Source organism: Globicephala melas, chromosome 3, assembly GCF_963455315.2.
Source record: "Globicephala melas chromosome 3, mGloMel1.2, whole genome shotgun sequence".
NCBI lineage: Eukaryota > Metazoa > Chordata > Mammalia > Artiodactyla > Delphinidae > Globicephala > Globicephala melas.
The window spans coordinates 93,770,572-93,780,633 of NC_083316.1; positions in this window are offsets into that span (position 1 = coordinate 93,770,572).

The window sequence follows — 10,062 nt, forward strand, 5'->3', positions numbered from 1 at the left end:
AAACACAGAAAGACAATTCAACAAAATCAAGTACACAATACACACACACAAAATAAGAAATTTAATAAAGAGATAGAAATCATTAAAAAAAGAACCAAAGAGAAATTCTGGAGCTAAATAAGTCAACAAATAAAATGAAAGCTGCAATAGAGAGCATCAAAACCAGAGTAGACCAAACAGAAGAATCTGTGAGTTGAAAGATAGGAAATGTGAAACTACTCAGTTAGAGGAGAACAACAATAAAGAATAAAAAAGAGTGAAGAAAGTATATGGAACACCATGAAAAGAACCAACGTGTGTATAATTTGAGTTTCAGAAGGAGAAGAGATGGAGAAGATGGCAAAAAGCTTATTTAAAGGAATAATGATTGAAAACCTCCCAAACATGGAGAAAGATTTGGGCATACAAGTTCTTGAAGCAAATAAGTCACTCCCTAATTTCATACCAAAATGATCCTCCCCAGACACACTATAATAAAATTGTCAATAATCAAAGACAAAGAGAGAATCCTAAAAGCATCAAGAGAAAAGAAGATTGCAACCTATAAAGGAATCCCCTTAAGGCTATGAGTGAATTTCTCAGCAGAAGCCTTACAGGCCATGAAAGATTGGGAATGATATATTCAAAGTGCTGAAAGAAAAAATTTGCCAACCAAGAATACTCTATCTGGAAAAGTTATCCTTCAGAAATAAAGACTTCCCCAGACAAGCAAAAGCTGAGGGAATCCATCACCACTAGACCTGTCTTACAAAAAATGCTGAAATTAATGGACACTAATTAGTAACATGAAAATATAAAACACACTGGTGAAGGTAAATATACAGTCAAATTCAGAATATTCTAATACTATAATGTGGTGGTATGTTGGCCATTTTAACTACAGTATAAGGTTAAAAGACAAGAGTAATTACAATATCTACTATATTTTTATATTTACTATAAGTTATAGCTACTATAATTTGTTAATGAATACACAATTTAAAAAGATGTAAATTGTGACATTAAAAACATAAAAGGGTGAATAAAAGGACAGAGTTGTTGTATACAAAGTTAAGTTGTTATCAGTACAAAATAGATTGTTATATTATAAATAATTTATGTAAGCTTCATGGTAACCACAAAGCAAAAACCTTTCTCTTTTTCCACAAAAAAGAAAGAGAAGGGAATCAGAACATACCACTACAAGAGCAGTGAGAGAAGAAGAAAGGAACAGAGGAACTTCCCAACAAAAAGATGGCATCAGGAAGTCCTTAATCATCAATAATTACTCTAAATGTAAATGGATTTAATTCTCCAATCCAAAGGCATAGAGGGGTTAGATGGATAAAGAAAAACAAGACCCAACTATATGCTGCCTAAAAAGACTCACTTCAGCTTTAAGGACACACATAGGCTCAATGTGAAGGGATCGAAAAAATATTCTATGCAAGTGGAAGCCAAAAAAGAGTGGGGGTAGCTATACTTCTATCAGACAAAATAGAATTTAAATCAAAACTTGTAATGAGACCAAACAAGATTATTACATAATCATAAAGGGGTCAATTTATCAAGATATAACAATAGTAAATATACAATTTACACACCAAACAATGAAGCACCTAATTATAAGTAAATACTAACAGATCTGAAGGGAGAAACAGAAAACAATACAATAATCATAGGAGACTTCAATATCCCACTTTCAACAATAGGACAGATCATTCAGACAGTAAATCAAAAAGGAAACAGACATAATCCATACGTTAGACGAAATGGACCTAACAGACTTATATAGCACATTCTATCCAACAGAAGCAGAATACACATTATTTTCAAGGGTTCATGGAACATTCTCCAGGATCGATCATATGATAGGTCACAAAACAAGCTAAGAATATTTAAGATTGAATTCATACCAAGTATCTTCTCCCACAGTGGTATGAACCTAGAAATCAATTACAAGAGGAAAGCTGGACATTTTACAAATATATGAAAGTTAAAGAACACACTCCTGAATAACCAATAGTTCAAAGAAGAAATCAAAAGGGAAATCAAAAAATATCCTGAAATAAATGAAAATGGAAACATAACATATCAAAACCTGTGTGATACAGCAAAAGCAATTTTAAGAGAGAGGTTTATAGTGATAAATGCCGATATTAAGAAAAAAGAAAGACTTCACATGGGCAATCTAACTTTATACCACAAGGAACTAGAAAAAGAAGAACAACCTAAGCCCAAAGTTAGTGGAAGGAAATAAAGATCAGAGCAGAAATAAGTGAAATAAAGACCAGAAAGACAATAGAAAGATCAACAAAAACAAGAGCTGGTTTTTTGAAAAGGTAAACAAAATGAACAAACCTTTAGCTAGACTAAGAAAAAGAGAGCAGACTCAAGTAAATAAAATCTGAAATGAAAGAAAAGACATTACAACTTATATCACAGAAAAACAAAGAATCATTAAGAGACAACTATCAAAAAGTATATGCCAACAAATTGGATAATCCAGATAACTGACTTCTTAGCAGAAATTATGGAGGGCAGAAGAAAATGCAATGTCAGTCTAGAATTCTGTACCCAGAGAAAATCGACATAAGAACTTCTCTGAGAAACAAAACACGAAAGAAATCATCAACATCAGACCAACTCCAGAAAGTAATACTAAAGGGAATTCTTTAAGTATAAGGCAAAAATCCCAGACAAAAACATTAAAATGCAAGAATGAGTAAACAGCAAAGAAAAGGTAACTGTAAGAGAAAATAAAAACAAATAATAATTTTACAAAACAATAAGCGTGGGGTATTAAATACATGTAGACTAAAATGCATAACAACAAAGCACAAAAGGCAGTCTAAAGGGAACCCCCATCCCAACCCCACACGAAGTCATACTCTATCATGTTACTTCTCATATTATCTTAATTGCTTTTACCAATATCAGGAAACATCTTACATGTTTAGTTTCCTGAGACTAAATATAAACTCGGTGAAAGCAGATACAGTAACTTATCTGGTTTGTGGGAAAATAATTTGCATAATATGTTAATAAGTCCTCTTTTGTTCTTCTTTCTTATGTCAAACGCCCCTCTATCAATTCTGAGGCAACTAATACTTGAGGAATCATTAGAATTGATATAGCAGAAATGCAATGAAGAAAAAATGTTCAGATTTTTTCCTCTAAAATAAGCTTCTAAGGCCAGCATGACACAATAATGTTAAAAGCCAGGCTTTAGTCCTTTTAAAGAAAAGTTTTATAATTTTCAGAAACATCCTTTTACATACCAAGAACAAAACTTAGGGATTTAACAGAATTTTACCACAAGCCGTAGACAGAGAGAATTCAGGATATGACACAAAGGAGGCTCTCAGTTGTCCATGGAAGTAATACATAGCTCTTCCTGTTGAAGGAAAGAGCCAGTATAGACCTAGGGTAAGATGATGCTTGGGCCCCCTAACCATGGGGAGTGGGTCAAGAAGATAGAAATCTTAGATAGGTTAAGAGGGAAGCCAAAATCAGTAGGAGTCTGAACCCCAATTTCCATTGAGAATTGTGGGAAGGCAGCACAGCAGAATAAAAAGGAAAATGGTGCCCCCAAGTCTCCCCTGTCTTCCATGTTATGTAGAAGGAACTTAAAGTTCTATTAATACTCCAAACAGTAGAGGTGGAAGAGGGCAAGGAAGATGGCTGAGGGTAGAAACTAAGAGCCTGTTAAGGTGAAGGTTGAAATGTCCATATAGCAAAGAGTGCAGCAGTCATAATCTAGAGGAGTCAAGATTTGGAGGTGTCATAATTCGACCTTACAGGTCACACATCCCTAGTAAGAACTCAGGTGATGCCTATTCAGTAGAATGAGATATGCAAGCTCCTAAGCCACTATCATCACACATCCCCTGTGCCAAGATCAAATACTACCCACTATACCCAGTAGATGAAGTGATGACAGAGTCAGTTCCCAGGAACTGAGTGAGACAAGCTGAGGTCAGTAGGAACCAACAGAGTAGGACACTCCCAGGATCAAACTCACTTCGCCACCTCCAGCCCCACAACTCCAGTAGGTTAAATAAACTCCATCTGTTTCCAGATGCTTCATAGCAAGAAAGAAAAGGAAGGGAGGAAAGCTCTGAAAGGCCAACCAGGTACCCAAAGGAAACTGAGTGTACCTACAAGAGACTGTTTTGAGCCAAAAGAAATAGCAACCTTTAAACTTTAGCAAGTTTACTCCCATCTTCCACCCCTGCTGGTAGAGAATAGGGTGTTTAGAGCAAGATTCATTTTAGAATCTAAAGCACTTTCTTTTAGTTTGTTTGTTTGATTGCTTGCTCACATGTCTGGATTGGCCCTGCTATATCTGTTCTTGTTTACTGATGTTTTCCCAGCAACCAGTCAAATGCCAGATTTTTAGCAGGTGCTAAAGAGATATTTGATGAATGAATGAACAGAATGCCCTTTTCTCACTTCTCAAGAGACCTCATTCCATGCATCGCCCCCTTGTGAAAGCTGCCCTAACCCTTTTATATGCTCTCCTGGCTGGAGTAAGCCCCTCCCCTCTGCATAGCCATGCATGCTGTGCACACATTTAACATAGCATGTGTCTCCCTGAACCGTAGTTGTGCTCTTGCTCCTCCAGACTGTGAACTTCTTGTCTCATTTTTCTTTGTCTCTTCTTGGTGTCAGAAAAATACATCTTTGTTGAGTTAATTCATTAAATCATGAGTGAATTTCCTACACTTGAAGCAACAGGCTCAGGAGATGAACAAGCATGGTCAAAATACAAGGAGAAGGAAGGAAGAACTGATCAGTGGCCATAATTGGAGATGGGGCTTTTCATTGTATAGTCCCACCACACCAGGCTAACCATAACCTTATCTTATTCCACCTTCAGAGCATGCTGGAGGCCTTTGGCAAGTTCTGGGGCAAGGGGAGCTTGGCAGGATCCCACCTTGGATACTCTCATTGTCCTAGACAATATGGAAAAGGGTCCAAGGGCAGTCACAGAACTCAGGAAACTAAAGCACCTAAGACAACTAGATGATTCCTACACATGTGCACATATACAAAGGGACAAGATGAACTCACAAAATAATTATCATTCTCTAGCTATCCGCCTCCTGGCAGCCTTCCTACCTCCTTGGTGAGGGTGGAGCAAACAGACACTGCTCTGAAAGGAAAGAGATAGTGTCAAAAGTCTGCCTTCTCATCTACATTTCTTGCATTTCATTCATTATTGAAAATTCTGACATTTATTATTAATCAGTTTCATCCACTTTGAGAGCCACATGACTAAGCTCTTATTCAAGTCAACTTGAATTAATTTGGCAAGTATAAATTCACCAAGCATGTGCTGAACAAAATCTAAATATATCAGCCAAGAAGATAAGCAGCCATGGCTCTTTAGCTGTTAAGACATGTGACTGTGATTTAATTTGGGGGATGGGGAGACTGTCAATGAAGTCATATCCAGGTTTCTACTGCTATTTGAAGACTGATGTATTTTGGATTGCCTTTTTTTTTCTAAAGACTGACACTGTCATATTTTTCAAGATGAGCAGTTCTCAAAAGGTGCTTCTTACTTCCTCATAAATGTAATACGGATTTTGCTTTACCCCAACCTGCTGCCTTCCTGAGTTTCCTTCTGCTACATACACTCTGTGATTTCTTGAAAACACCATGTATGATTTATGTAATTAATTACCATGCAGTATTCTTGACAAAGTGGGTGGTCATGAGTTTTCCTTACGACTTCCTTAACTCTCCCTTAATTGTTCTTGGTTTGCACCAGATTTTACAAGTCTCATGGCATTTGCACTGTGGGGATGGTGAGACTGTACATATTTGCTATGGAAAGCTCCTCCCACAGATGTCCCCTGAGAATCCACTAAATAGGAGCTTGTGTTCTCTCAGAAAACCATCTCAGATGCCAGGGAGTTACTGTGAAATATTTGTCACTGCCTCCCGAGTTCTTCCTGTTCAACTAAGAAATTCATGCACGCACAATACTTTGCATTTGCCAGGGTGTCACAAAAGCTGGAGAACAGAAGGGAAGCTCTGAAACCACATATTCCCTTGGATCATTTGCTGGGAAGGGAAACACTTGAGACAAAAACAACGGCCCTTCGTGTTTCTCACACTCCTCTGTGCAGACTGATCTTATGAATCTTTGGATTCTCCCTGCTGTCGCTTTGGATCTTATCAAACCCAACATCCTCCCTTGTGGAGGCATCTTTAATGACTCTTCAGCACTACAAGCATCCTCTCAATTTCCTTATACTCCAGTGCATTTGGAACTCACAAGAAGTTTCTCAACCCTGTAGTTTTATCCTGCCACAAGTTTTGAAAAATGGAAGGTCAAATCTTTCCTGCAGAACTTTAGATACCAGCAATTAATTCTACTCTAAAAATAGCCCCCAACCCTATAATCAATCAGCAGAACTACCAGGCACTGTGAGAATACAAAAGGAACATAAAATATAGTTCCATCTTCTAAGAATTTATAGTTTATCTGAAGAGTTAAATGAGAAATAATAGACAAAGCATGTCATCCAGTACTTAGTGATGTGAGCTAGGATTACAGTGGTTGATGAAAAAGTACAGAAACCTGGGCCTATGAGGATGCTGGATCAAGGCTGCCTTCATCATGACGAGTCTTTTTTAGCCCTTGAAGAAATATGGGATTGGTCTAAGCAGAGAAGATAGGGGAGAACATCTGAGAATGTAAGAACTATGAGAACAGAGGCCCAGAAGCAGGGGTAAGCTTCACCCTGGGAAGACTAAGGGATCAGCTAGACTAAACACTGTAACATTTGTGTGTATCCAACCGGTCTTCTTTAGCGGGCATTCTCCTTCGTTTATGAACTCATGTCTTTCTGTTCATTTTTGCCTTTTAGAGAGATTCTAACTTCTGGGTTTCAAAGTCAGAAAAACCCTGGACTCAGTTCCCAGCTCCATCACTCACTAGCTGCGTGACCTTGGTCAGGTTAATTTAATCAATGTCTCAATTTTCCTAACAGTTAAATGGAGATAATCATGGCATGTTTTTCAAAAGGTTATTGTGAAAATTAAATTCTTTACTTATAAATAACTTAACACAGAGCCTACCACACAGTGAGGACTCAAAAATGTTAGGTATTTTACTAATAAATTAACTTCCTCCAGTGTTTGCTGCTGGTTTTCAGATTAAGAGCCACTGTTTTAGCTCATCCAGTCTTACTGGATAAAAAGCACTATCTCCTCTATGACACTTTCACTGGTCGTCTGAGCTGAAAATAACTTCTCTTTTCTGAATTTTCACAGCATATTTACTATTCCTCTGTTATTATGATGATCAGATTTTGAGCTATTCTTGTCAAGATTTTATCTTTGCCACCTTCTAACCTCCAAGTGCATTGACTGCATGACTAAAGAACAAAATCCTCTTGACTTTTCCAGCAGCACTTAGCCCAACACCCTCCTGCTCATAGTGGGCACTCGGTATGGGACATAAGAAACTTTGAGACCTGAATTCAATAGTGAATATGGTTGTGTCAGAAAATTGTCTTCATAGGAATTACAAAGGGCAGAAAATGACTGTGTATTTTCTCCTTCCTTCACTTTTCCTTTCAAACGAAGAGCTTTGCTGGCTTTGATATTGCCAGGCAGCTCGAGAAGGGTGAGGTTAAAGAGTTCCTGGGGAAACTTGATACCTGTTCCCCAGATTTGAGAAGAGGGGCACAATGGAGACTGGTGTCTGGCTATGCTCATGAGAGTCTGCTGGAAAGCCTGGCTGTGTTGACAGTGTCATTGCCATAAACTAAGTGAATCCCATGGAAGGTAACTGGGTTTGAGTCATCTTGAGAGGAGATCACCCAGGAGGACCACAGGCTGGAGAGTGTCCCCAGAAGAAGAAAGACTGGAAGTAGGGACAATATTTTAAATACCAGTAAGACACCAGCACCAAACAATGAGGATGGACTCCAGCAAATGATAACCCAGTACAGATCCATATTGGCTGAATACCAGTTTGGCCAGAAGTGTACTCCAGGGAGCAAGAACTGAGCAGGTAGGGATGGGTTATAAGAGGTCAGCTACTAGGGAGAGGCTCAGTGTAGGAGTGAGAAGGTGTCAAAATAGCCAACCAGGGGCCCATAAGAGAGAGCCAGCACTTGGGCAATACAACGAAGACTGTATTTTTCCCCTACTCTGCTCTCCTTTTACACCCGCCAACCACAAGTAAAAGAAAAAGTAGAGGGAGGCGAGTAAATGAACAAACTACATGTGTTCTTTCCCTTGTGCTGGTTGGGAAAAGCCTGGGTGAGGGCCTGTGGTGGACAGAGGCAAGGAGCTTTTGCTCATAACAGGTGATGTTCTGACGTTCGTTTCCTATGAGACAATTCAAAAGTGGCTATATTACAATATAGGCATCAGAGAGTGGGAGGTACAAACCACTGGGTGTAAAATAAACTCAAGGATGTATTGTATGACCTGGGGAATATAGCCAATATTTTATAATAACTATAAATGGAAAGTAACCTTTAAAAACTGTATAAAAATAAATTTTTTTCAGTGGCTAAAAAACTCTGGCAGCCACCCAAGATATTATCTAGGAACAGAAGGGAAATGGGCTTAAAGGCAGGAATCAGAGAGAAAAAGTAAGTGATTTCCTGAGTGCATTCTTTTGTGTCCAACCTTTTCAAAAAACTGATTACAGAGCATCAAGGCTTTCAGGAGTCATCATGCAAGAATTCTGGCATTAAAAATATCAACTATTTTTCACCTCTTTTTTGGTACACTGGCCAAACAGCAGTCTAAGAGTGTATCTCTGACATGGGCCATTTCCTACAGATGAGATGAGAGGAGTACATTTTCTAACATTGTAGAGACCAGGTTATAATGTGCACGAAGTGGGAAGAATAATAATGCTTTTTACAGTGGCTGAACCAGAGGTGAATATTGACATGAGTTCTTGGGCACGATTAATTACCCTCTCTGATACCTAACTTCCACTATGTGGAGAATACTCTTGGTGAGTGCCGAGGTAGAGGTAGGTGGGCAAAAACCAAACAGCATCCCAGAGTTTTAATACAAAGAATTGGCTTCCCCATGGCAGCTATTCCTGATTCTCTGAGGGTGGAAGGAATGGATGTGATGTAGAAGAAAATGGGGAAACAGAAAGATGACAAGGTAATTTCATTTCATTACCTTCATTTAATTCATTGCTTTTGGCATGACCAGGGTCAAAAGTCTTAAAAATTTTAAGTAAATTTTGAACCAGAGACAATGTTAACAGAATCACTAATATTGACATTTTTATTTTGAAAGACTCATGTTCAAGTGACGACAGTAAGCTCTTCAAGACATTTTCATTTCCTACAGGAATGTGACACTGTACAATCAGGACTCCAGAGTCAGAAACTTAGATTAAACCTATTTCCTCATAATGAATTTTCCCTCTTCCTAGCACTATCTATACACATAAAAGCTAATTCCAAATATCATTAGATGACAAATACTGTGGAACACTTAATAAAATAAAATATAAATCACATATACCATGACTCAAGTAGACCAAAATTTTTAGAACAATCTTTAAAATACATGTATGGAATTTGGCTGGGAGAAGTGAGTTCTCCAAAAAATTTAAAAAGTGAACCACTTCTAGGGTCACAATGTCCTTATTCAACTTTCCTCATAGATTAATTCTGTTGGCACACTAGGATAAATTCTGATAGACCTACAAGGGGAGTTATCTAATTATTATAAAACAAAAGAAATTGTGGTAGGCATATCAATAGCTTACCCATAATAATAACTCCAAAAGATGCCACATCTTAATTCCTGGAACCTTTGAATGTGTTATGTTACATGACAGGGGAATTAAGTTTACAGAAGCAATTAAATTGCTAATCTGCTGACCTTGAGAGGGGAAGATTAATCCTGGATTATCCAAGTGGGCCCAATCTAACCACACAGCACTTAAAAGTGGAGCACCTTTCCCAGCTGTGATGAGAGTGAGATGTGAGAATGAAAGAAGGGTCAGAAAAATGCAATATTGTGGCTTTGAAGACAGAAGAAGGGGCCACAAGCCAAGGACTGTGGGTGGCCCCTAGA